The sequence below is a fragment of the Nycticebus coucang genome, chromosome 5 (genome assembly GCF_027406575.1).
Source record: "Nycticebus coucang isolate mNycCou1 chromosome 5, mNycCou1.pri, whole genome shotgun sequence".
Classification (NCBI taxonomy): Eukaryota; Metazoa; Chordata; class Mammalia; order Primates; family Lorisidae; genus Nycticebus; species Nycticebus coucang.
The window spans coordinates 105394468-105419920 of NC_069784.1; the positions used below are offsets into that span (position 1 = coordinate 105394468).

General features: G+C 38.7%; 1 non-coding gene across 1 annotated transcript; it reads left to right on the top strand.

Annotated features, from left to right (window-relative positions):
* The first annotated feature begins 14217 nt into the window (after positions 1-14217).
* On the top strand, positions 14218-14346 carry LOC128587037 (small nucleolar RNA SNORA19). The gene has a single exon (XR_008380468.1). It is a non-coding gene; the product is annotated as a small nucleolar RNA SNORA19 (small nucleolar RNA).
* The last annotated feature ends 11107 nt before the right edge of the window (positions 14347-25453 follow it).

Genomic DNA, 25453 nt, shown 5'->3' on the forward strand with positions numbered 1-25453 from the left:
GGCGTCATTTGCTTTGGTCTGCATGGATTTTCCACTTTTCTTGATATTTGTGTATCTCAGAACTTTCATAATGGCCCACGTGTATTGTGTACCTATTACATACCAGGAACCAAGAGGTCCTGTCTATGTATTATTTTATTTAATAGTCACAGAAAAACTCTACAAACAAAATATTCTTCCCATTTCACAGATAAGAAATTGGATACCCAATAGCTTGTCTAAAGTCAAATAACAGAGGTGGGATGTCAAACTCAGATTTATGTCACCTCTAAGATCATGCTCTTTTTACTTATCATATGGTTTACTGGCCTTAATTTGACATTATATCAAATAACAGAGAAAGGATTTTTCTTCTGACAGGCAAACTGGCAAATCATCTCTTTTTTAAATGTCTTTTACTTTCCATGACTTTATATATATATTTTGTGTGTGTGTGTGTGTGTTTTGTCGGTTAAAAGAGAGCACATCCAGGCAAAGTATGTCTGGTTAAGATGAAATTTTGAAAGTTGGGTAGGAATGGGTACTGCCTGATTAGTTTTGCCAAATCTCCAATGTTGATAGGTAGGATCTGTTCAATCCAGGTATCTGTCTGTGATAATAGGTTAGAAAAATTCTTGTACTTTAGGCTTTAGGAACTTGATCAAAAGACTTATCAAGAATGACTACTGCTCTCCAGAACAGGAACTATATTCATTTTCTTTATAGATAACTGAGGTCTAATGAGGGTGACTACATCTGTAGCCCCCAACTGCGGTCCCTGGGCTATTTACCAGTACCAGTCTGTGGCCTGCTAGGAAGTGGGCCACACAGCTGGAGGTGAGTGGCAGGTGAGCCATTGAAACTTCGCTTGAGTCACTGCCTGAACTCTGCCTCTTGTCAGATCAGCAGCATTATTAGATTCTCATAGGAGACAAACCCTACTATAAACTGCACACCTGGGTGATCTTATAGCACCTGACTGAGGTGTTGTTAAGGCAGCCATGCCAGCACTGGGACTGTCTAGTTGCAGGAAAATAAGCTCAGAGCTCCCGCTGAATCAGCCTTATGGTGAGTTACATAGTATTTCATTATCTATTGCAATGTAATAATCATAGAAATATAGTGCACAATAAATATAATGTGCTTGAATCATCCCCAAACCACCCCCCTTCACTTGCTCCATCTCATGGAAAAATTGTCTTCCATGAAACTGGTCTCTGTTGCCAAAGAGGTTGGGGACCACTGTTCTACACATAATTGTTCTGAATACTTTGTATCCTCAGAGTGTTGAGTTCTTTGATTCTTTTGTGATTTATCCAAGCTCTGCTACATATATTTGCTGATACTTTGTTTCAGAAGCCTTATAATGAGAGCCTGGCCGTGTATCTACAGATAGCTGACATTCACATTAAGTAGAATGTTTACAAATAGATTTCTATAGAGTCTGCATCTCTCCAATATGCTGCTGTTTGATTTACTTACGCGTTGTCATCTCTGCTTGGCTTTTTCTCTACCTATTTAAGTGGGAGTTTTTTTTTCTTCTTTTACGTCTTTGTCAGGTTTTTGTGGTTTAAATTAACAGTGAACTAAATTCATTTTGACATAAAAAGTAAAAGTGATAAATCCATTCACATAACTGAAAGTTTTCAGGTACCGTGGGCTTTGGGGTCTGATCAGTGGAGAACCGGCTCTACTTCTTCTGTTCTCTTGACTCTCGTCTCTTGCAGCTTTAGCTTTGCCTCAGTCTGGGTTGCCGTAGGGTTACAAAGTGGCTGCCAGCAGCTTTTGGACTGACTTATTTCTCCATTCAGATTTACAGGGGCAAGAGTAATGGTTTTCTTCCCAAGACATTGAACTGAAGTTCTAAGTTTTCCTCTGAGTAGATCAGTCATGGATGTTTGGGATGAACCTGACTTATTCTAACGTAGGAGCATCTCTGCAAGAGGTCAGGTCTTCCAACAAATGTGTGGTTTCTATACAATGGAAAATAACCAATACTTGTTGGTGGGTAATCAAAGTGCCCATTCCACTGTGCTCAACCTAAACATTAAAGTTGTCTTTATTACTTTTGTTCTCTCTTTTGCCAGTAGCACTGGATCAGAGAGATTTGGAGAAAGGTTATTGGGATTCTTTTGGTGAGAGAGTTACATTCTTATTGGTAGCCACGACAAAAACATGTTTTCTTTCTTGTATCGTCCTTACACAGCATCATAAACTGCTTTCAGCAGGAGTTAGTATGGTCTAACCAAATGGTTCTCAATCAGTTCTAATCAGTGGCTCTTTCTCCCAGGCCAGCAGCATCAGCATCTCTTGTGAATGTTCAGAAATGCAAATATTGAAAGAAATACTCTAGGGGTAGAGTATTTCTTAATACTTAAATCTGAGTTTTAACCAGCACTGCCGTTGATTCTGATCATGCTGAAGTTTGGGGACCACTGTTTTGATACTTCCATCATCACTCTCTTGTGGATTATATGAGGACATGACAGGCACATTTCCTTCCATTTACATGCTATTCGAGATTGTGTGTGTTCAGAAATTGTATCCCTGTATAAAGTATTTTCTTTTTATTATATATTCTAGTAAATATCCATAACACATTGTACAATCAGTTCTATAATAATGACTGTTTTTTTAAAATGTGAATTTGTTCCAATGCAATTGATATATTCGGAACAAGTTTAGCATAAGGCAAACTTTGCATTTACTTGTGCACAATTTCACATGCTAGAAAAACCAGGTGAATGCAGGAAACTGCATACAGCTGAGCTGAGGGGCAGAAAGACACAAAACTTAGACACACACGATCAGACATCCATCCACATCTGGTGTTACAACCTCCTGTTAATTTTGGAAAAACATTTCTTCTACTACTTTACAATTACAAGTTGCAACCCTTCCACAAACTCAGGTGGTTTACAAGATAAAGTGCCATATTTGTTGTAGAATTTGTGTATTTCTTTTAACCACTTAACAGGTGTAAAACTGTGGTCCCATTTATTAGCCGCTTCTTTTTTTAATGTTCCACTCACATTTTTTTTTTTTTTTTGAGACAGAGCCTCACTCTGCTGCCCCAGTTTAGAGTGCCATGGAGTCAGCCTAACTCACTCCAATCTCCAATTCTCACAATTCCTCCAATTGTTGATTCATTTGCCACAGCCTCCTGAGTAGCTTGGACTATAGGGGCCCACCACTGTGTTGCCTGCCTACTTTTTCTACTTTTAGTAGAAACAAGTTCTGTTTCTAGCTCAGGCTTGTCTTGAACTCCTGAGATCAAGTAATCCTCCCTCTTTGGCCTCCCAGGGTGCTAGGATCCACTCACAAATTATCTGAGTATTGCGCTCCAACACTTATGGTTTTTATGGTCTTCTTTCGCATATTGTGGAAATTTTAAGAAAATTTTAAGTTGCGTTAAAGCAGAATTGAGTGTAATTTGAGCAAAACTTAGCAACTTATAACTGTTACAATCTTTATTTCACCACAAATTTGTATTTTGTGATCAAGATTATTTATTTAAATTCCTTATCAGTAGCATGAAAAACTGAATTTAAAATGTTACACATCAGAGAGTGACAGCCTTTAAAATATTTATCAGTTTTTATATTGATTATTTTGTTCGAATTTAAAATTTCAGTCTTTAGATGCTAAAATATATTGGTCTTTATCAGAAAACACTTTAGGAAACAAATTGCATTTACCCTTATTTTCTCTCTTTTTGATAACTTGTCATCTTCTGGGTTAATATATACAAATACCCCCAAATCACCTAATTTATCTTTCTTTTCTTGAAACAAAATCTATTGATAAGAGCCAAAAGACTTTTCTAATATGAGAAGTTTGATATCAGAAGATAGAATAGGTTGTTTGTTATTTATTATCATTATTGGTATCACTATTTCCTTGAATATGTATTTCTTTGTCTTATTTAGAATATATATTTCTTTTTCTTATTTACTCTTTTCCAAAAGATTTTTGTTCTTATATTTCTCAATCAAATCTTTAAAGAATGTGAAAAAAAAATATTATTACTTATAGTTATCCCTCTTTGGTAATTAGCTGCATACATGTTACCTTTGTTAACTGAGGATCTTTTGATGGTAATTAGCTGTTAAAACAATTAAACGCTAAAACAGAAATGACTCTCTGGACTTATTTTTTTCACTGTATTCCCCCACACCTCTTTGTCCAGTGCCAGGAGGGGATGATCTCTGGAGGAACGAAATCTCAGCAAGGAAATAATATCACCTGATGGCCCTATAAAGCATTCAGCATTTAAAAGTGAGCTGCATTTATCCTGAACAGAAAAACAGTGAAACCACTATGTTTTATCTTTGTAATTATTCATTGCTTATTATTTCGTTGTTTGCATATCCTCTGTGTTTCCCACTTCAGTGTTATCTTAGATTATGATCTGTCTTGACCTGGACTATGTTTTCTAAATTGTTCTGTGCAATTAAATGCTTTGTGATCATGATAAAAAGCGTCATTATAACCGCTAGACTAGAGGTCTCCATACAAAACTGTATCCCATGGAGAGCAGATACTGTCACTGAGCAGCTGCTGGGGACACGCCATATACGGAGAGGCTGGCAATTATTCAGCTTAAAACAATCACTGGTGTGTCTCTTGGTAGAGAGTACCAGGCTAGTTTGTCTGTGTATAAATCCACTACTTAATTTACAATAGTGAGAATATCAATGCTATCTGGCTACACAGGAAGGTCATTAATAATTTTGTTAACTGAGGACCTTTTGATGGTTTTGTTGATCTCCTATGGTTGATCTCTTAATTCGGTGGTGTTTATTAGACTCACTGGTAGCTCTTAGTAAATGGCGAGGCATTTACATCGATAAATGTATTTTAAAATATTAAACTTTACATTTTGTAGCAGATGCCAGATATTCTGAATTAAATTTGATTGATATTTGCTTAGTGTCTGATAAATCACTAGACATAGGGTCTCATGTAACCAATAAAATACTTTTCCAAAATTATACTAATTGTGTTTGTTAAGATGTTCACATTTTTAAAAAAAGCCAACAAGAATATCAGTATACAGGGTGGCACCTGTAGCTCAAGCAGTTAAGGCGCCAGGCACATACACCAGAGCTGGAGGGTTCGAATCTGGCCAGGGCCTGCCAAACAATGACAACTACATCCCAAAAATAGCCGGGCGTTGTGGCAGGTGTCTGTAGTCCCAGCTTCTTGGGAGGCTGAGGCAAGAGAATCAGTTAAGCCCAAGAGTTGAAGGTTGCTGTGAGCTGTGATGCCATGGCACTCTACTCAGGGCGACACCTTGAGGCTCTGTCTCCAAAAAAGAAAGAAAGAAAGAAAAGAATATCAGTACACAAATGAAATGGGCTTGAGTTGGTTGACAGAAACACATATTTGGAACAAATCTAAATAGTCTATAGAACAACCTGAAGAAACATGAAGTCACTTATTTATTTATTTATTTATTTTTATTTATTTATTTTTTTAATTTGGCCGGGGCTGGGTTTGAACCCGCCACCTCCGGCATATGGGACTGGCGCCCTACCCGCTGAGCCACAGGCGCTGCCCTTATTTATTTATTTTTAAAAGATTGAGGCTTTAGTCTTTTGCTTGCTACCAAAACCAATTTGGCTTAAAAAAAGGAAAAGGGAAAAAACTAGAAATGAATGTTTTATTCATGCTTATAAAATTTGACATTAACGAAATACCCCTAAATCTTTAATGAATGAACATCTTGAATGCCAAATGGATTTTCAGGTGACATATAAACCAACAAGCATTTCTAAATTTCTACAGTAACTTTCCAAATTCTAAGTTACTACTTTATAATGTACAAAACCCTTCAGTATTCAAAAGAAAGTACTTTTTAATTTAAAAAATCCCCTGAAATTTGAAAATAAAAGTTTATATTTCAGAGGATTGCTGAGGAAATAATGCAAGACTGCTTTTATAAACATAAACTCTGGAAAAAATAAGAATTTTAGAAGACAATGGAACATTCTGACATTTCAAGGCATTTAGCACTGATGCATAACACTCATGCAACCAGTCTTGGTTTCCTAGTTCTGGCTCCCCGAGGAACTCAAGGTTTAACCTTAGATAGGTCATTTCATCTCTCTCAGTACCTTGTTTTTCTCATGACAAAGGAAGAGGTTTGTCTGCAAAATCTTTAAAGTCAGCTCAGCACCCGTAAATCAGTGGGTAGGGCACCGTCCACATACACCAAGGCAGGTGAGTTCAAACCTAGACTGGGCCTGCTAAACAGCAATGACAACTGCAACACAAAAATAGCCAAACATTGTGGTGGGCAGCTGTACTCCCAGCTACTCAGGAGGCTGAGGCAAGAGAATCACTTAATCCCAAGAGTTTGAGGTTGCTGTGAGCTGTGATGCCATGGCACTGTACCGAGGGTGACATAGTGACACTGTCTTAAAATATATATATATAAATAAATAAAAATAAAATCTTTAAAGTCATTCTGTTTCTTAAATATTATAAAATTATTCTGGTACCATGGTGTATTCTTAAAAATCATTAAAATGTTCCTAGAAAAATTAAGAAAAAACAATCTTTTTTACATACTGATCTGGTATGTTGAAAAATCCCAGCAGTGTCACTTAAATGTACTATTGTTCTGATGACCAACTATTACTTCAGAGGGGTGCAACTTCTAAAAACTTTGTATATTCACCTCAAATACATACTGATGGAAGAAAAAGTATTTGAATCTTTACACTAAAAACACAGACAATTAGATATAATCTATCATAATAGATCTGTAGTTGATATGGACCATTATCTACATATTATTTGTTACATTTAAGGTCCATTATCACTCAACTAACTAAATTGTGTATGTGTGTTTATCTTGAGTTAAGTTTATTTTAAAGTTCAGTGCCCCCGAGTTAGACAGGAAAAGGTCAAAGCTCTTAAATCAAGCCAATGTATGTCAACTAAAAGCCTCAGAATGAAGGGTATTTCTCATTAGACTGTTTTGTTGAAGAGTAGAGAAAGAGTGTGAATCACAAGGCAGGTATCTTCCGACACTTGTTTGATTTAGTGAACGTTGGACTAGTAAATCATTAACCTAATATAAAAACCATCGCAAATACCTTATTTTTTATGTTTGTTTTCATGCTGTCTACCATCCTCATAACTAAAGGGAAAATAATATACATGTAGGAGTAGGTAATCTTTGTGTCTCTGAGTTTTCTGAGCTTAAAGTAATTGGCAAATGTAAATCTGAAATGCAGACATAGGAAGTCACTTTTTTTTTGACTTTTCAAATTTTCATTTTGATGCATTTTTCCCCTGATATAATTTTTAACACCAATATTGTCTTGGTGTTAAACAATCCAGAGGGGAAAGTATAGGGAAGAAAATGAGGAGAACAGCTCATTACTTTTCCCTGTGTAGGATGGGGTGTGTGTGATCGGTGCACGGGCTCTGCAGTGTCATTTCACGCCTTTCTCTGTTGATACCAATACTAGCAAATGAAAAGCGAAGTCCCAAAGTGTGAAGATCAGCACCACTTATGGATGCACAAAGTTTGCATGGGGTTTCCAACTACTAATCTTCAGGTAAATTTCTAGGCTGAAGTAGATTTAAATGTATAGGTAGTTGTGCTATATTTTTACATGTACTGTAATTAAAATCTCAAAAAGCAAGAAGGAAAAGACAAATAATCACTCTTATTATTTGCCCTACTTGCTTCTGCAAAAGTACAGAAGAGAAGGTTGCTTTCTATGTAATGGAAATAAACATTCAAATCATAGTGAATTCAAAATCCTTAGGCATTGTCCTCAAAATTTCTTTTAGTGAAAATGGATATGAATCAAAATTTATTTAAAAAAAAAATGGCAGGACCAGGTGGCACCTGTGGCTCAAAGGACTAGGGTGCTGGCCTCATAAACCGGAGGTGGTGGGTTCAAACCCAGCCCCGGCCAAAAATAAAAAATAAAAAAAATGGCAGGACCAATGTTCCTAGCAGAATTATTTGAATGATTTGCTAGGTCAAGCAATCCATCAACTGTTTTCCTCTAGACTCACTCACAGGATGGTATATCAGGCCAGATTCTTACCCTGTGTAATGTTGAGCAAACTTATTTTTGGAAACTGAGAGAGTATAATTTGACACTCTTAAAGGAGACTTTCTAAGATTTTACTTCCAAAAAATGAGTGACTATTATAGTAAAATATAATTCCCATACTAAAATACAGCTGTAAAAACCAAAGTATAGTTTGAATACATTCACAGTGAGTCTTCAATGCTTTTTCCATTAGATAAAAAGATTGCAAATTAAAAGTACTCAAAAATTGCAGTTGACATTCAGAAACTCATTAGCTTCATTCTTTCCCAAAATCACCATAGCAATTAGTCTAAACTTTAATTGGCCAAAATTATTCATCATTAAAACACTGACTTTTTTTAAAAAGACTATTTTTTCCCTCTGCCTTGGACTGAAATTTTTTAGAAATTTAAATCTTCTTTCTTATCAGTTCTTGAAACGATCAAGCACATTTGAATTTTATCTGTCCAGAGAAGATAGTTCTTTCCTTGATCTTGCTCATTCTGGCCTCTTCTGCTTGGTCAAATGTCTTTGAAAATGCTACCTGGCCACTTACAAATTGCATGCCAACCTATGTTTCCTAAGAAAAATAGGAAAAATATGTACACAATTTATATTCAGAAATCTCAGGATCTTTTGTCTAATCTTGCTGTCTTCATGTAATCTTTACATTTTTATCTCAGTTTAACTTCCTCGTCTAAGATATTGCACCCTTATTAGAACATTTATCATCTTAAAATAACTCACTACAACTTAATATTACAAAATTGTGCATTGCTTTGTTCCTTCACGTGTTCAATCAGTCACTTGTTCATACAGTATCTTCCTGTGTTGGCTTTGTGCTGGAAACACGGAGTAAGAAGAGACAAGGGCTGTTTTCTGTGATCTAAAAATGTTTATACAGGTCATGTAAACAAACAAGTGGCTTTAAATGTTAAGAGAACAACGGCAGTAAATATACAGGACCTGCTGGGACACCACGGGAAGGTGGGATTTTTATCATCTGGGAGGTGGATGGTGAACCAGAAGGCTCGTAGGTGCAGATGGTGCTTGAGCTGAGTGTTTAAAGGTGGTTTTTGCCAGACAGGTGTTCTCCTTCCATAAGGAGAATCAGAAGAAAAGTACAGGGCAGGAAACGGCAGGATGAAATCAGGGAAACTGACAAGTAGCACAATCTGCCTAACTCAGAAGGAGAAGGCACTCGTGTGAGGCAGGGACTGATCAACAGACAATACCAAGAGGCTTTAGACTTCAAACCACAGAGTACGGATCAGGGGGAGAGTCAGTGAAGTTAAGCCAGAAAAATAATAATATATATATATATTTCTCTTATGGAGAACACCCTGGATATTTGAAGAAATAGAAATATTTTGGAATCTAACGCCTGCTACTTGTTAACGAAGTCTTCACTAATGTGGAGTAAAATCGGAAGTATGGAACAGAGGGAGGGAAATTGCTTTTCTTCATGTGGTGACAGGAAGGGTGGGCAAGGCTGGTCTGAGTGAAGCTGTGTTTACAACTAACTGATGACAACAATTGATTACAACTAATTGATCACAGATTTCTTGTTCTTTATGCCTCCTGCTTCACTTGACTAGCCTTTGTTTGTTTTTTTCTTTTAAAGGGTGAACTCCAGAATTTTGAAAATAGGAGAAACTAAACACAGGTCCAAAACATCATCTCACCAATTCTTGGTAAATATGTGGATAAATATAAAATTATATTCAGTTAAGTTCCTTAAGAGCTATATGACAAAATACAAAGCAATAAACCATCTGGTTGAGAATAGATTTGTAGGTATAAGATATTTGAAAACAGTGGCAAAAATGACAGGGTAAATAAATGGAATTTTTATTTTGCAAAGTTCTTACATTTTATTCCAATTGTTATAAAATTAACTATTAGTAGCTTGTGGTAGTGATGCATGTTGTAATCCTTTCAACATACATTAAAAATAATGTAAAGATGCATATTTTAAAAGCCAGTAGAGGAATTTAAAGGAACATTTAAAAAATTCAGTTAACCTAAAAGAAGGCTGTAAAGACAGGAACAAAAATACAGATGAGACAAATAGAAAACAAATAGCAAAGTATAGCTGAATCTTGCTTTTTAAAAAATTCAGGCTAAGAATTTCTGTCTTTTAATAGGAAGGAGTAATCCATTTATACCAAATATAATTATCAATTATGTTGGGCTTAAGTCCTATTAAAAGACATAGATTCTTAGCTTTGATTAAAATGTATGGCCCAATTATATCCTGCCTATAAGAGAAAAGTTTTCATTAAAAAATACAGATTGGGCGGCACCTGTGGCTCAGTGAGTAGGGCGCCAGCCCCATATGCCGAGGGTGGCGGGTTCAAACTCAGCCCCGGCCAAACTGCAACCAAAACATAGCCGGGCGTTGTGGCGGGTGCCTATAGTCCCAGCTGCTCGGGAGGCTGAGGCAAGAGAATCGCGTAAGCCCAAGAGTTAAGAGGTTGCTGTGAGCCGTGTGACGCCATGGCACTCTACCTGAGGGCGGTACAGTGAGACTCGGTCTCTACAAAAAAAAAAAAAAAATACAGATTGATTGAAGCAAAACAAAGCAAAAGATTATACCATGGAGTCAGTAAGCATAGGAAATATTGAATGAATGGATTAATACCAGACAAATGGTCTTCAATCAAAGAATATTATTGAATGTAAAGGAAAATATTACATAACAGTAATAAAAAAACTGTTGATTCATTAAGAAAATAAAATTACACAAGTGTATATGCCCATTAATAGAACTTTGAAATTAATTGTAAAAAACCTGACAGAACCTAAAAGAGAAATAGACCACTCCCATGATCATATCATTTTTCTCTCATTAAGGTAGAGCAATTAGACACAAAAATCAGTAACTATATAAAACATCAGAGCAATATCAGTTATCATGAGCTGACTTCAATAGAATATATCCTATAACTGTGGAATAGACATTCTTTTTACGTGCACATAAATACATTCACCAATATAATTGGTATGCTAAGCCCTAATACTGCTGAGTATACTCTCTAGCCACATTGTATGTAAGTTAAAAATAAATAAAATGTCTAGAAAGGTTTGGAATATTCAAAACTTACAGAACTTAATTCAAATAATATAGATGTCAATAGTACCAAGTGAGGGGAGACATAAGTTTATAGTTGTAATGTCCTCACATGGTATACAAAGAGATACAGCGTTTTAATGATGAATACATTATTTAAATACTTTATTAATTTACCTGGGAGGCTGAGGTGGTAGGATCGCTTGCACCCAGGAGCTTGAGGCTGTAGTGACCTGTGATGGCACCACTAAACTCCAGCCTGGGTGACAAAGTAAGAACCTCATGTCTAAAAGAGTAAGTAAATAAAAATAACTTAAGAATATTGTGAAAAGTTAAAAATGGATATTGTGGGCAATTGCAAATCTAACAAAATATAAAACATATAAATACAGCTAATAAATCAACAGTGGAGATGAAATAGAATACTAAAAAAATTACTCATATAATCCAAAATAGGCAAAGAGGAAAAAAGGCCTAAAGACCAGATAAGACAAATAGATAACAATAGCATAATTATAATACTTAAATGCAACTATATTATGAACTACACCAATTCAAAGGATTTAAATATTCCAATCAATAGGCAAGGATATCCGACTCGATAAAGAATGGAGCACCCAACTACATATTGTCTATGTGAGTAAGATCCACTTTAAATGTAATGACACAGGAAGGTCTAAAATGAAAAGAATAGGAAAACTCTGCAATGCATTAGAAAAATATTATCAAACACTGAGGTTATGGCATCACTTCTGTGATAATCCTGCCAGAAATGTGTGTCCTAAATGTAATCAGGAAGAACCATTAGACAACCCAAACTGAGGGAAGTCCCACAAAATGACAGCCTTGTCCTCTACAGAAGTGTCAATGTTATAGAAGTGAAGGAAAAACTGAAGAATTGTTGCAGACTGAGCGAGACTGAAGAAGCTTACTGGGGTAGTTCTGAACCCAATCCTTTAAATACAAATACTTTTGGGACAACTGGCCAAATTTGAATAGGATCCAAAGCTGTGCTTTAGTAAGTTAAATGATAGTATTGCATCGGTGTTAATTTTCTGATTTTGATGGCTGCCTTTCATTTATGCAGGAAAATGTTAAATGCCTTTGTTTACAGGAAGTACACACACACGGATATCCAACTTTTTATTTTTTCTCTGTTGCACATTAGAAGAAGAAGAACTGCTGTGGGCCCCATATTAAATACACAAATACTAAGGAAAGCTGATCAGCAAAGAAAAAGTTCCGTGTATACCTTCATGGTGATATCTGACACCACAGACAAGAAAAATAATCTGTAGAAAATCAGCATGGGCCTTATGGGCCATAGGTTGGACACTCTGTTAGTGAAGTAAATAGGGTGTTGAGGTTGTAGGTTGCTACTTATTCTTAGATGATTCAGGTAAAGATTCTGTCTACTATTGCAAATTATTTTTAAATCCCTAAGTTTAAAATTCACCATTGTTCATCTTTTTTTCTTTTTTGCAGTTTTTGGCTGGGGCTGGGTTTGAATCCACCACCTCCCATATATGGGGTCAGCGCCCTACTCCTTTGAGCCACAGGTGCCGCCCTGTTCATCATTGTTTTAAAAATGAACAATAATTGGAATATCACTGAAATTCTCAATGTTTACATTAGGTAAAAGAGATAATGGAGTAGTACCTTCAAAATTCTGAGCAAATCTCCTGTTCATCCCAGAATACATACCCAGATCACCTAATTTTTTTTTTTTTGGAACAAAATCTCACTTTGTTGCCCCGTAGACTTCCCTGGCATTATAGCTCACAGCAATCTCAAACTCTTGGGCTCAAGTGAGCCTCTTGCTTCTCCTTCCAAGTAGCTGGGAAAACAGGTGCCTACTACAATGCCCGGCCATTTTTGAGACAGAATCTTGTTCTGACTCAGGCTGGCCTTGAACTCATGAGCTCAGGTGATCAACCTACCTCGGCCTCCAGGAGTGCTGGGATTACGGGCATGAGCCTCTGCTCTCAGCCAGATCACCTATTAATGTGATTAAATGTGAGGGCAGGATAGCAGCCTTTTCAGATGTGAAAACTTAGAAAACTTATTCCCTTTATCAGAAACTGGAGAATCTACTCTATTGAAAATACATTCATTGGTGAGATTTATTAAAATGACAGTGTTCAGCTCATAGAAAGAGTTAAAAGGGGGGACCCAGAGTCTCAGTATTGGGGAGGAGGCAGAGGTATGTCTGGAAATTATCCGTCAGAGTGTTTTTTTAATAGGTAGATGCATTACTCTAATGAAATTTAAACCCGATACTTAAGATGAGTGAAATGTGGGGGCAATGGGTAAGGACATGAAGTTGGTCAGTGCAGGCTGTCCTCCACAAAAACAGGAGGGAGAAAACAGGGAAGGCCATTGGAAAAGAATCTAATTTTGAGAGATTTTCTTTCCTGATCAATTAAGAGAAGTAAGTGAAGTGCTACACTCTGAGGAAAAGCCAGAAAGTGGGTGACCAAGTAGAAAGTGTTAGAAGGGGTGCTTTTCACTGAGGCTGGTAGAAAGGAAGTGACATCCCATGTAGACAGAGGTGACCTCCTAGGGTGCTACAGACAGCCTCACTTTCCTTCATACAAAGCACATGGGCTTAGAGAGGATAAAGAGAATCGCAAAGGTTAGTGATGAGTTGAAATAACGTTTGCATCTCACGGTTGTGGGAGCCGAAGGAGGGACCCAGTGAGTTGCCAAGTGCTGTGGATGGGACTGCCGAAGAGGTGAACGTAAGTTTTTAGCAGCATTAACTGTGCATTTCTGTGTGCTTTCTTTTCTTTCCTCAAGTTTTTTCAGCAGCCTGGGTATAAATACTAAATTTAGATTTGAGATTTGTCTAGTGGGTGCAAATAAGTAATAACCCATGTGCGCTGTAAACTGAACAGAAAAGAGAAAGAAACTTTGCAAAAATGAGAGACAGGATTAGAGGGAGGGGCTGAAAAACTGGAGGTGAAAATGCACTGAAGTAGCAGGTGGAGAGCGATCAGAGGAGCAAAAAGCAGGGATGATGGGAACTTGTGGTCCAGGAAAGAGTGGGAGATGGATGGAAGAAACGGGGAATTCAGACTGACTACTCAAAAGACGCACTGGGTGCATATTTCCCTGACCTGCTTCCTTTATATCTGAGCAATGTTATTTCTTATGTGCTATACAAATAGTTGAAGGTTAATTAGCAGTAAAACTATAAATAGTAATGCTGCCAGTCTCCTTCAGACAAAAAAACTTGATAAAAAGTGGTTAAGTGTATTAGGTTAAGTAACAGGTCTTTATCTACAAAAAATGTGATTATTTAGGTCTTTTGTTTTACAAAACTAGGATTTGAAAAGATTATGTGTTCAAGGGATAGTATAATGCTGGTATGATGGTTCAGAGCATAGACTTTGGAATTGATAGCCTGGAACTGGAATTCCAGCTTCAGCAATGCACAGTTTTTTGTTTGTTTGTTTTGAGACAGAGCCTCACTTTATCAACTTTGGTAGAGTGCCGTAGCATCATAGCTCACAGCACCTTCAAACTCTTGGGCTTACGCGATTGTCTCACCTCAGCCTCCCAAGTAGCTGGGACTAGAGGTGCCCGCCACAACGCCCGGCTATTGTTTTTTTTGGTCGTAGCTGTCCATTGTTGTTTGGCAGACCCTGGATGGAGTCAAACCTCTCAGCTCTGGTGTATGTGGCTGGCGCCCTAGCTGCTGACCTACAGGCGCCAAGCCATTTCTGAGCTTCCCATGCCTGTCATGACACTGCATAGAAAAAGTGCTGAGTAAATGGTGGCTATTATTCTTAACACTGTGTTTTCTAAAAACAAATAAATAATAAACAAACAAAAAAGACACCCTGGCAGAAACCCCTGCTAAAAGATAATCGAAGGTCCTTGTACATATGGAAAGAAGAAAAGCAAAGAGCAGCTCCTAGGGAGGCTGGACTCTTCCAGCTGCACGGAAATCAGGCTGACTTAGAGCTCCTTGCTGTACCCCTTGCGTTTGCGTTTGGGGATGACATTTCTCGGATGAATCAAACTTCCACCACATCAAACTACCTGTGGGTGATAACCCAGCGACTGTGGAGTTGGCCTTTTTTCCCCCGTCTCTACCTTGGCACCAATTTAACACCTGAGTCCTTTCTAGCAAGGTTGTTTTTTTTATTTATTTATGCTTTCGATTTCCTCTGCATTTCAGTGATAGTTGTCTTGGCACACAGTCCCAGCTGCAGACAGCTTTTATTTTTAGGTTTCCCTATTCAGAAAGAATAGTCCCAGTTTAGGGATTTCACTGTCATTCTAAGCTTTCCACTGAGCTATGACCCTGCAGCTTTCTGCAGATTCAAGTCACTGGGGAGGCCTTTTGAAATGCTGAAAAGACAAGACAACATTTTGTACAAAGGGGAAAAAGCAACCAACAAAGAGTTTCCAGAGCCAAGCAGATACCACAAAAAGGATAGGAAAGCGAAGGCAGTGACAGGAGCCAAAAGGACAAAAGACAATACATCAAATCCTTAATAAACCTGCCAGAAGAAGCCCCAAGACCAAGGGGCAGTAGCCTGTCCTTAGAGACTGGCACAAAGGGAAGGAAATTCTTGCTTCGTAATTCCCAGAAGTAACACTCAATTTATTACAGGTATTAAAAATACTTCCTCCTATTAAAATAAGAAAGTTACCTTTTAGTCCACATTATTAGCCAACTGGTTCGTTGCCAAGAGCTCTCCTAGGAAGTCATTTAAATATAGATTTTTCAAATAGTAAGTGTATTATTTGAGTAAAACAACAATATCTTAAACATTAAGATTAAGATTAAAAAAGAAATAATATAGTTAAATAGACTCATGCCTGCAATTGAAAATATATTGAAGTGTTGCCATATTATATGAAAGGTGTTATAATTCCCTTTCCTGATATTTAGCACTATGATAAAAGATAGGCTAATAGAGAGGACACAAAGTAATAGAATCAAATCTAAAGGGACGGTTTAGGGCATGCATAGTGTATTTTTAAGCAGAGATGTCTGGAGCGATATGTACTTCACACAATGACCAGCTACGCCCCCGTTTCGCTGTGTCTGAGGAGTATGAAACTAGCGATTGTCAGGAGACCATGCAGAAAGCCGATTATCTGGGAGCTACAGATGTAGGTGGAAAGTCCGAGGAAGCTTTATAGTTTGTGGCTTGCAAATGAGTCTTTTTTGGTCCTAAAGTGTTTTAAGAATGTTTTTTCCCAGCCATTTATTTCCTAAAAATGAAAGGTATTTTCCTCTAAAATACTTTAGACACTTCAGGTGGGCTTGCAAAAGATGCAAGATCACTTTGGCATCCACCCTTAGCAATATTGAGGAACTCAGCTGTAGCATCTCCTTTCCTTGTCCTGTTTCACTCCTGGTTACTTCCTTCTGCTTTTATCCTAAAGGGGACTCTACCCAGGCTAATTCACCCCAGCAGCATGGACTGGGAGACTCAAGAAGCAGGGCCTATCGCCTGGGAAAAGAATTTATGAAGAAGAGCTCCTGGGCAATTGCAGCAACACCGAAAATAAATATATGGGACATGATCAAGAAAAAGCTTCTGCACAGCTGAGGATACAACTGAAGTAAACAGAAAGGTTTCGAAATGACAGAAGATATTTGCATGCTATGAATATGTCAAAGGGCTGATAACTAGAATCTATACAGAATGCAAATTAATCAACAAGAAAAGGGCAAACAATTTCTAAGTGGGCGAGAGACTTGAACAGAAACGTCTCTGAAGAAGACGAATGGCCAAAAAAACAACAACAACAAAAAAAACACACATGAAAAAACGCTCATCATCCCTAATCATCAGAGAAATGCAAATCAAAACTACTCTGAGATATCACCTAACCCCAATGAGATCGGCCCAAAGCATGAAATCTCAGAGCTGTGAATAGCTGTGAATTCTGGCGTGGATGTGGAGAGGAAGGTCACTTTTACACGGTTGGTAGGACTGCAAACTAATACAGCCTCCATAGAAAGAAGTGTGAAGAATCTTCAAAGAACTAAAAGTAGACTTTCCATTTCATCCTGCAATTCCATTACTAGGTATCTACCCAAAAGAAAAAAAAGATCATTTTATCACGACATTTGCACTAGACTGTTTATTGCAGCTCAATTCGCAATTGCCAAGATGTAGAAGCAACCCATGTACCTATCAACCCATGAATGGACTAATAAACTGTGGTATATGTATACCATGGGGTACTATTCAGCCATAAAAAGATGGAGATCTTACATCTTTTATATTTACCTGAGGCACATTCTTCTTAGTAAAGTATCACAAGAATGGAAAAGCAAATGTCCAGTGTACTCAATACTAATATGAAACCAATAGAAAAATAGTTACACACCCATATGAGAAAAAAACACAAGTATATTGAAGTGGTGGGGGGAAGGGAGGAAGAAAGAGGGAGGAAAAGGGAGGTGAGAGGGGCATTGGTGAGCTCTCACCTAATGTGCACCATGTAAGGGTATACAGCACACCCCATGGGTGAGGGGCTCAACTACAACTTGAACTTTACCTTAGAAACACAAACAATGTAATCATTTGTACCCTCCTATTAAACTGCAATTAAAAAGAAAAAGAAATAAGAGCCCAGAAAATTGACTAATCAAATCCATGTTTTCAACACACAAATTTTTCTTCTTTCTACATAGAAAATATTGAGTACAATTTAATTTTATAAGATAACCGTGTTACTATTGTAAACATCATTAGTACACCATGCGGTGAGATGAAATATACTCAGAGAAGATTGTGGAGTGTGAAGATGGGTCAAAATTTTATTTACCTGGTTGTAGAAAATATGGAAAGCACAGAGTAGAAACAAAAGTATGTTAACATTTTGGCATTATTACTATTTCTTAATAGGTTAATAGGTTGCTGTCTAAAAACAAAGTGAGAAATGGGGGCTTGTTTTTCCATTTCTGTGTTTTCCATTTCCATTTCTCCAGTTTAGTCCAGGTTGTTAAGGAAAGGATTAGTTCACCAGTTTTTCATGGCTGCGTAATACTCCATGGTATGGATGGACATTTGGGTTGTTTCCACATCTTTACAATTATGAATTGTGCTGCTATAAACATTTAAGTGTGGGTGTTGTTTTTGTAAAGTGTCTTTTTTCCCTTTGGGTAAATACCCAGCAGTGGGGTTGCTGGATTGAATGGTGGGTCTATTTTAGTTCTTTGGGGAATCCCCAGAGTGTTTTCTGCAAAGCTGTACTAAATTGCAGTCTCGCTAACAGCAGTCTGAGTGCTCTCACACCCCCATTGTTTGTTGGGACTTTTTGATAAAAGCCATTCTTACTGGAGACCATTCTTCTAAGTGAAGTATCACAAGAATGGAAAACAAACTCCACGTGTACTCACTATTACATTGGAACTAATAGATTAACATGTGTACATATGGAAATAACACTCATCAAGTTCAAATAGGTGGGCGAGGAGTGGGTGAATACACAACTAATGGGTACAATGCTCACAGTCTGGGTGATGGGTACACTTATAACTCTGACTCAGATGGTAAAAAAGCAATTTTTATGACCAGAACACTTGTAGCCCCATATTTGTTTTTAAATAAAGAAAAAAAACTGGGGGCATGTGAGCAGGCTGTGCGCAGCCCAGAGTCTAGTCCTGGCTGTGGGTCAGACAACGCCTGCCTGTCTCCATGTCTCCATTTCTTTGGCCCCCTCTGCCTCTCTGATGACATGTTTTGATTTTCCCCTTATGTTTCTGTTGATCATCTGAAAGCTGTTTACTGGGGCCTCAACATCTACTGACTGCAACTTACGTCCATCCTCTTGATTCTTCTGGTTATCCACCTCCCTGACATTTAAAAACGTGTTTCTTTCCAGTTTTAGCTCTTCTCCTGACCTCCACTCTGCCCTGCCCCTAGATGTCCTGCCATAATTTTTATTGACTTAAAGCAGCTAATCAGCCAATACTTTTTAGTACAAAAAGAGCTTTATTTGTAAGACACAATTCGTAAAAACTTTGAGGTGAGAGAAAATATTACTTTTTTTTCTAGTGGGTGCTCATAGATTTAAGTAGCACCCTGTATACGCAGGTGTCAGTGGCATTAAGTGACAAATTACTGCTGGGGATTGTGTGATAAACCTGGGTCAAGCTCTCCATTCAGATCCAATGAGTCACTAGTTCCTGCTTGTGAACTGGTATCAACTATCAACTTGCTTCATTTGCAAACACCAGCAAGAACTCTGGAGATAAGCCATAGTTACTGTAAGAACTGGCTTTGGAATAAGTTAGCTTTTGGCTCCTGCCCCAACTCTGCCTTGTCTTAACTTTGATTGGGATAATAATAACAGTAACATTTTCCCCCCTACTAGTCTTACCATAGAGATTGGTGAATAGAAAGTACTGGGTGGGTATTAACTATTATGGTGATGAATAAAAATGTTTAATAAATTACCAAGATTTAGATCAACTTTTGGAGGGACATTTTTAGCAGGTGCCTGGCTCCCCAAACTTTCTTACATCCAGGGCCTTCACTCTAACCCTAGCAGAGGCTATCAGGATTCTTTATGGACTATGCTGTTTTCTAAAATGCCCACCTCTACATTTTTGGTTTCATGGAGAAACTGTCCCTCCCAATGCACTATGCTAACAGTTTCTGTGCAGTGTAGACATGCCTCACCTGTCAGACAACGCTAACTCCCTGCCACGGAACACGCTTCCCAAAGGCTTGTCTCTCCAAGTTCATCAGCTGACTTTAGGAACCCCATGGAAAGCCTTCCTCTCCTACCCCATCTCTCTGAAAATAAGACATCCTCCGAAAATAAGACCTACTTACAGGAAAGACAAGACATCCCCTGAAAATAAGACCTAGTGCATCTTTGGGAGCACACCTTAAAATAAGACACTGTCTTATTTTCAGGGAAACAGGGTAGATACGACTCAGCCAACCCACTCATACCTCTTCACCCAAGAAAGAGGTAAACAGAAAACAGATCAGTAGCTAAGGGGCAGGTACCTCTTCATCTACACCTTTTCCTCATTACGACCGTCTTCACCGTTTTTAGGTCAGGGTGACTGGCGCTGACTTGACTCTAGAGTTCTTCCTCGGCTCTTGAAACACTTGCCCCTTGTGATTGTAATTGGTGGTTTTCAGGGTTGTCCTCCCTTCGAATGCTAAGCTTTATGAAAACAAAGACATGTATGTGAACTTTGCTTTCCCGTCCCTGGCATTCCTGGACAGTGGTTACCTGCTTGTGAGTGGGAGCCAGACTGCTTGTTTAAACTTACAGCTCCACTTCTCTCCTGTTAATGGGCATTTATTTAGGCAAGTCACTTAAATGACTGCTACTGCAATTTGCTTTCCTGAAAAATTTGTATTTTAATAATAGTGTTTAGCTTTTAGGAGAGATTAAATAAGTTAATATGCATAAGCACCAGGACAGTGCTTGGCACTGAGCAAATAGCTATTAAAATAGGTGCTCAATAAATATTTGATGGATTAATAAATGCCATCAGCATTCTGCAGGTATCATTTAATCAATCCGAATAGTCCAGCTGCTTTGAGAATCTCTTGATTTTTTTTTCCACATTTTTTTTCCATTTATTTCCTCTCCAGCTTTAATGGATTTGTGTCACATCCACATGTCTAAACATTTAAAGAAGCAAAACACTGTAACATAGTTTTGAACACCATTATAATTTGACTCTATGGACTTCTAAAACATCATGTACAAGTACTTAATTGCCTCATATGTGATTTGACGTTGCTGATGAAATCCACTCATTTAATAGATAGGGAGGAATGGGGGATGTGAGTTTTAAAGTAGGATTGTAGGTCTGTGTGTATAACTGTGTATATACAGTTGTGTGTGTATACAGCTGGACCTGTGTACTTTCCCCTGTGTGTGCTAGGGGTGGGGCTGGGGATGCTGAAGACGAATAAGATGAAGTTTCTGCTCTATGGAATCTTGAAATTTAATAAAGGAGAGATAACTGTGCGAAGGACTAAATCACAAGGGACAATCCCCTGGGAGCCTGGGAGTATCTGCATCCTGCCCTGGGAAAGTTGAATAATCCTTTGTGTCTACAATTTTACCCAGCCTGGCATCTGAGTTAGGATCGTAGGCTCCTAATGTTTCACTTTATCAGTTTGTACAATGCCCCACATCTCTGTACACTAAAATAAAATGTCGCCATTAGCTCAATGTGAAAACAATGTTTTTTCCTGAAGGGATGAAAGTAGTGCCACGAAGCTATAGAGAAAGGTAAGTAAAGAGATTTTCCCTGGAGGGATTTCCTAAGGAACATTTGAGGGTATTTGAATAAACGAAGTTAAGACAACTGAGTAGAGTTTAAGCCTGTGCTCATTCCCTACCCTCTACTCCTGGCTGTGTAGTGAATCACTTCTTTGGGTTATTTATTTCAACTCTGTCATAACACTAAGAGAATTCCCAGAGAGAGACTATAGACGTCTGTCAGCAGCAGGGTCTACTGTGGTAGGGAACCATTCTATAAAAGAAAGAAGAAATGGATTTCCTCATCCTGCAGTTCAATATTTTCCTCTTCTACTTCTTGGCTAAATTCCTCCATCCTATTTCCTCTCCAATGTCAGGGTTGGGTCGCCCCACTCTCCGACAGCTCTCCTCATTACGATTATCAGTGCTAATGCCATGTCATTAATCCTCATGGGTATAATGAGGCCTCACACTGAATGAATGGGGAAGGTCACCATGGAAACATTTGTCTCCATAGCTGACTCACCGCAACCTCACAACTGCTGAACCACATCCTGTTTCCCAATTGCGCTGGATGAAGCCACAAATTTGGCATCTCCTATAGGACCATATATATATTTTTAAAGCTATTAAAAATCTATGGCGGGGAAGCGTTCCTCAGGTTCACAGTAATCATACTATTTGCAATGTATTTAAATGCCTGATGCTAGCAATTAGTTGTTAACACCCTTTAATAAATGCACACAGTAAACATTACTTGTGGTTTTCAGCTCCTGGTGTCTGCAGGGTGTCCTGTCTCTGGAGAAAGGCACTGGTGAGGAGAAAAGTGCCCATGGAGAACGTAAGCAAAACACCTGCATGCTCACATTTTAGAAATGATCCTCCTTGGGGGTCAGTGGGGTCTATCAGCCCGTATCACCGTGAAGTGGAGGGGAATAAAATAATTTTTGCTGGAGTTTTTTTTTTCTGCTTCAATGAAAAAAGCAAGCAAGATAACCCATGTAGAAAAATTACGTTGGAGGACTGCAGTAGTTGCTCAGCTTTATCGTAGGAAGGCAGGATATCGCTATTTCCTAGATGGGAAATTAGGTCTAAGCTGGGAGATATCAGGCTTAAGTAAAACCACATGAGAGCTACAGTGTAGGTTGTAGTCACCTCAGCAGAGCTAAACTGAGCAATCTCCAGGGTTGCTATGATTATAGTGGGTTATAACTAGGCACCTAAGCCCACTTACTGGAGAAGTAAGCAAGGGCCTATAAAAAGGAATGGACATTTCCCCCAACTGCGTACATCCATTGGATTGTCAGAAAGGCAGGTTCTCATTTCTTTCCTTTCCTTTCTTTTCTTTCTTTCTTTCTTTTTTTTTTGAGACAGAGCCTCACTTTGTTGCCCCTGGTAGAGTGCTATGGCATCATAGTTCCCAGCAACTTCAAACACTTGGGCTCAAGTGATCCTCTGCCCTCAGCCTCCCAAGAAGCTGGGACAACAGGTACTCACCACAAGGACCAGCTACTTTTTTTTTAGAGACAAGCTCTCTCTTTTTCTCAGGTTGGTCTCGAACTCCTGAATTCAGGCAATCCACCCGCTTCAGGCTCCCTGAGTGCTAGGATTACAGGCGTAAACCATGGCAACCAGCCCTCCATTTCTTGTTTACTTTGAAACCTAGATGGATAATTCTTGACCAATAATGATAGTGAACATTTATATAGTACTGACCCATGCATGTGCCAGGCTGTGTGTATATTAGCTCGTTTGTTTCTGTAACTGATCATATGATGTAGGCAGTATTCTTTACTTCATTTGACAGATTAGGAAACTGAGGCATGGGGAAATTAAGTGATTTCCCCATGGCCCCAAAGCTTTTAAGTGGCGGAACTGGGACCTAAACCTAGGTAGTTGGCATCCAAAATTCATTTACTTAAATATTAAGCCATATGTATACCTCTTATGAATTCATATTTATTCATTCTCTCCCTTCCTCTCTTTCAGTCTCTTTTTCTCTTAATGTTTTTTTTTAACTGATCTTTCCCACTGCCTCCTCTCTCCCTTCACTCCCCTGTTCATTTCCTACCTCTCTTCTCCCTTGCTCCTTCCCTGGGTATACCAGCTGGCCCCAGGGCAAGGAAGTCTGGCTTCTCCCAAACTAACACCAGCTTGTAAAGCAGGAAAAGCTACTTCTTTCCCACCGACCCTTTTTGTCCCTCTCCCCATCCCCTTTCTTGTCCCTGGGCATCCAGTTCTCTTTTCTCCGTCCTTATTTTTCTAGGAACAATGGGACATCTAAAAGTCCTCATATAGTAAATTCAATCTCTTTGTTTGTCTTAAAGGATTCCCACTTTATAAACATTTGCAATTTAAAAAAACATTGTTATTGAAATATAGCATACCTGGGCGGCACCTGTGGCTCAGTCGGTAAGGCCCCGGCCCCATATACTGAGGGTGACGGGTTCAAACCCGGCCCCAGCCAAACTGCAACCAAAAAATAGCCGGGCGTTGTGGCGGGCGCCTGTAGTCCCAGCTACTCGGGAGGCTGAGGCAAGAGAATCGCTTAAGCCCTGGAGTTGGAGGTTGCTGTGAGCTGTGTGAGGCCACGGCACTCTACCGAGGGCCATAAAGTGAGACTCTGTCTCTACCAAAAAAAAAAAAAAAAAAGAAATATAGCATACCACACGAATGTTGTTGTGGACCAAACTTTGTCTCCCAAAATGCATATATTGAAGCTTTAACCCCCAATGTGACTGCGTTTGGAGATAGGGTCTTTCAAAAGGTACATGAGGCCTGTGGGGGGTGGGAGGTGTCCCTAATTCTATATGGCTGGTGTCCTTATAAGAAATGAACGAAAGAGACATCAGGATTAGAATGAACAAATGAAGAGAAAGAGGCAAGTGAGGGTACAGTGAGAAGGCTGCCAGAGGCCTGGGGAGAAACAGAACGTGCTGACACTTTGATCTTGGACTTTCAGCCTCCAGAATTGTGAGAAAATAAGTTTCTGTTGCTGAAGCCACCCAGTCTATGATGCTTTGTTACCACAACTCTAGCAAACTAATATGTATGGTGAAACTTACAGAAATCCACAAATCTTAAATGTACAGCTTAATGTATTTTTACACACTTACAAATTCATGAAATTTATTCTTGATCACTGCAGATCAAGAATAAAGCATTTCAAGTTTTATTTCCCTACAAAGCTTCCTCCTGCTCCTTCCCACTCACTTTAGCAACCTGTGCCCATGTTTTCAGATCTGCCTGCTTGCAGAGAGGGTCCTTCACTTAGGTCCTTTTTTGTCATGCCAAAAGGCTCTGCTTCTCCAAGTGCCTACTGAGCCTGGGCCTGGATGAATGAGTCAATTTCTGGGGTCAAAGTTAACAGGGCCACTTGGCCACAGGTCTAACGCAACATCCTCCAAGCTGGTTCACAAGTGACAGGACGACATTAAGGTCTTCATCTGATCTTTGTGTTTCTCAAGTAATTCTGAACTGAGGATGGAGAAAGAATATCATTAGCTGCTTAAAATCTAACATCATGGCTGGACCCAAGCTTGTAATTAAAAAAAAAAAATAGCTCACTGTTTACATTATAAAACATTTCAAACATTCAAACACGTAGATACTAATGTAATGACTTCACCTCTGATTTCAATAAATTAAGATACTTTACTGTATTTGCTTCTGAAAAAGCATTTAACTTAAACTATTCCAGTAAATCACAGAATATCTTTAATTATTCTTGATATCTAAAGGTTCTTGGGTCTTCCAAACAAATAACAAGTGCCTTTAGTAGGATCAAGTAAAAAACACATACTTCTTTTCAGATTTGGGTTGTTCCAAATCACTAGTCATTTGACTCAATTCCCAACCTCCAGGCAGGAATGGGATTTGGAATGCATTTCCTTGCCCTTCCCTCCAACCTTACCGATGGGAGGTGCACATGGTGAAATACGCCTTGAAGATTGGACAGATGCTGCTTTGGTTACAGAAAGTCGGATGAGTGTGGCACCCGTAGCTTAGTGGGTAGCGCGCCAGCCACATACACCCAGGCTGGCAGTTCAAACCTGGCCCAGGCCTGCAAAATGACAATGACAACTGAAACAAAAAATATAGCCAGGCATTGTAGCCAGTGCCT